The sequence below is a fragment of the Kryptolebias marmoratus genome, linkage group LG1 (assembly GCF_001649575.2).
Source record: "Kryptolebias marmoratus isolate JLee-2015 linkage group LG1, ASM164957v2, whole genome shotgun sequence".
Classification (NCBI taxonomy): domain Eukaryota; kingdom Metazoa; phylum Chordata; class Actinopteri; order Cyprinodontiformes; family Rivulidae; genus Kryptolebias; species Kryptolebias marmoratus.
Window position 1 is genome coordinate 5966461 of NC_051430.1, and position 3949 is coordinate 5970409.

Here is a 3949-nt window from a genome sequence, read left to right on the forward strand (position 1 = left end):
GGAGACAAGAGTATGACAATGAACCAGCAGCGAAGTAGAGAATGTGACCGGGTATTAAAGGCAGAGGGTGATTAGTGGAAGTGGGCACAGGTGAGATGATTATGGAGCTAGAGGCAGGTGTAGATGGGTGAGAAAAGGGAAGAGAGAGAGAGAGAGAGTGACTGAGGTGAAGTGAATGGTGGCTGAGGCACAAGGAAGAGACAACTAAATAACACAAACAATAAGAAAAACAATGATAAATGTGAAGGATGTGGTGAGAAAGAAAATGTAGAACATATATTAATGGACTGTAGAATATATGAATCTGAAAGGGAGAATTTGAAAAGAATAGTTAGAAGGACAGGTCAAGAATGGAGTCTTAAAGGAATATTAGGAAATGATGGAAACATAAAGGATATTTTTAGACTAAGGAAAGCATTATTTATTTTTCTTAAAAATACAAGATTAATAAATAGAATTTAAGAGATGTAAAGAAATGTTGCTACACACTCGTGTACAGTAGGTGGCGGTATGCACCTTAAAGTTGCTTGCAATCCGCCATAATAGAAAAGAAGAAGAAGAAGAACACAAACAATAAACTCGAACTGAAATATGTAGACAAAACATAATACAAAAACCTTACATCCTAACAGTTTCAGGGTAGTCAAAAGTACAGTGCCTGTAAAAAGTATTCACCTCCTTGGATATTTAATGGTTTTATTGCTGTCATAAATCAGTTATGGTCAATATAAATTGAACCTTTTGACAAAAACAATTTAAAAAACTAGCAGCATTCAGAGAGTGTAAACCTCTACCTGTGAGAATCTCAGTTTTTGTGGTATATCATTGTGTTCATTTCTCGATTTTATTCCTTGTGTGTCACTTTTCTGTTTCCCCAGTGTTTGTTTTTCAGTTTCCGCTGTCAGATTCTGCTTCACCCGCTCAGCTGTTTCCTTTCTAATCAGTCCAGGTGTTCTATGTTTGTAATCTTCTTGTACCGCAGATATTCTCCTCTCTCTCAACTTATTCTCAGTCATGCATTGTCAGTTCTTACTTCAGTCTGGTTTGCTCCTTCGTGTTCCTTGTGTTTTCTTGTAGTTGTTTTAGTTGCTGCCACGACAGCCTTTTTGTTTCATAAACTTTGTTCTCATTCAAGACCTCCTTGTTTACCTGGGTTCAACTATCAACCTCCAAACCTGACACAACCAAGACCATAGTGTCAATGACAAGTAGTTGTTTGATCCAGGTCACCATCAAATTTTATTAAATTTTCTTTTGGTTATTTTTGGTTTTTTTTTGTGACAACCCCAACATTTCCTGAAAATTTCATTGAAATCTGTTCATTATTAGTTTTTATGTAATCTTACTAACAGACCATCACAAGTGAAGACATAACCTCTATGGCGGAGGGAATAAAGAGGTCACCTGTGACTTTGACTTGTGACCTCGTGACCTTTAAATGAAAAGATATCATCCTTCACCCATGAGGTGTCCAGTTTGACATTAATTACTTTCATGGATTTTCATGACATTTTTAGGAAACATCAAACATGGAACAACCATGTTGGATGTTTCCTAAAAGTTTCATGAAAATCCATTCATATTGTTTTGTATAATCTTGTGTACAAACAAAAGCTACTGAAAACAACCTCCTTAGCGGAGGTAAAAACTTCAAAGTCAAAGTGAAATCAAAAGTCTACATAGTAATACCAATTAAATAATAATGAGTAAAATAAGTAATTACAAAAATATTCACTCCCTTTTAAAGTGTCCGTCCTAATTCAGTTAAAGATTATTAAAAGTACAAGTCAGGGGATGGATACTAAAGGATTCCTGAGGCCCTAAACATCCCAGTTCTGTTAAATCCATTGTCAAGAAATGGAAGGAATGTGGAACGTGTAAATCTACCAAGAGCAGGCCATCGTCACAAACTGAGTGACCGTGAAGAAGGAGAACAGTGAGGGACCACCAACACACCTGTGAGCACTCTGAAGGAGTTCCAAGCGTTACCTGGGGTCTACAACAATCTGAGCTTTATGGGAGAGGGGCAAAGAGAAAGACTCATCCTAACCACTTTATCTTTGGCTGTAAACCACCCCAGTGTACACTCAAGGTCATGGCCTAAAGAGACTAACAAAACCACATCTTCTGCAAAAGGCAGAGGCAATTCTTTGAGGTTATCAAAACAGATACCCTCCTCCTCATGTCTACCCAGTGAGATCAATCAATGAACACCACAAACAGAGGACTGGAGACAAGGTGCAGTTCTGAAAAGTCCAATCCACAGTGAGGATAAGCTTGACTTTGTTCCGAGAATGCTGAGACAGCTCTTGCTTTGGTGTATAGAGACTGGATAGTTTTTAAAAGTGACACATCACTCCATATTTCCTTAGCACTCCCACAGACTTCCTCAGGAACATGGTCATAAACCTGATCCATATCCACGAAACACGTGGACATATTTTTCCACTAAAGATGTTAGGCCTAACAGGACAAGAAGTACAGACTCACCAGACTATACTGAAATGGAAAATGTTGTAGATTTGTTGTCCAAGTCAACCTGAGTTTTCAGTGGTGGCTTGAGAGATGAACTTTCAGCGGATGGAACCAGGAGTCAGTCCTAAAGTTACAAAAGTTCTTAACTTTTGTTAGACTTTTTATTTTACTTTATTGGACTTTACAATTAAGGCTAGGCTTACACTTTAAACAACATGACTGAAAAACAACCCAGAGACACCAAGGTTATCAAAATGAGACGTCAAGCACTTAGATTCTGATGGTCAGCAACCTTGAGGTCTGCACAGAGGAGCTTAACTTATTCTATTTGAAAGAGGTTCCACTGGCAACATCACTGAACTGGCTCCTGTAATGACCTTTCACCTTTCTGTCTGATCAGCAAACTTTACACTAAATAAAAGGTTTATGTGAAAACAGGCCCATAAAACAGTTTTATAAGAGGGTGAGTGAAGACAGAACTGTGGAAGGAGGAGGATGAAGAAATCAATTTTGACACATTAGAGCTATTAGCTTATTGAGAGGCAAAGGATGGATTGAAGGCTGGATGTTAAAGAGAGCTTTAACTGTAAAACAACATCTCTGCCGATAAATTCTCCCAGAAAAGCTTCATAGTTTCTTTCTGCTCAAGGGGAAAACACAAAGCATTGTGCTGGCATAAACAAATATAGAAGAGGAAATTCTTATCTCTGAACTGAAGAGTCCTCTCAATTCTTACCAGGTTGGGAATTTTAGACTTTTTTTTTTTTTCCTTTTGACTTTTTCTTAATATAAAGTCAATCCTGTCCAATCCAGGTCCGTGTTTCAAATTAGTTTTATAATTATTCACCCCCTGATTGTTGCAGCCCAAAATGTCTGATTTTGTGGTAGCCTTTTTGTAAAATTGTAATCAAAGTTGGAATGTTATGAATATTTATTGTTCAGAGTATGTGTTGAGAATGACTCTCAGCTACAGCCACACCAGAATCTAGTTCAAAACCCGTAAAACTGACTGAATTATAGCATTTTGGAATTCAAGGTTGATTACTTGTGGTGGCCATCTTAAATTGAATTGACTCCAGAAGTTATTCAACTGTACCATACCATATCAATTTTCTTATTAAGCACCTAAAAAACAGCAAAAAGACGTTTCAAACTTCTCACAATACTCACACTTTCCAGTTTTATGCTTCTGTATTTTAAAAAGTGAATAATTAAGCCCTGTATGACCAAACCTTAACCATGTTATTATTCTTTCCTCCTTCCTGATTCTTCTTCCTTTTCTTTTCCTTCCTACAACCTTCTGAATTTTATAAAACCACCTTCCTGTTAACCCTTCGTCCCACCTTCTCTGCCATATTTTCATCAGCTCTTCTTTGACTTTACTTTTCCCTTCAGATTTACTCGTCCTTACTGTAAAACTAATAGGGTTACGCGTTGCCTCCTTTGCCGTTTTATCAGCCTTCTCGTTTCCTTC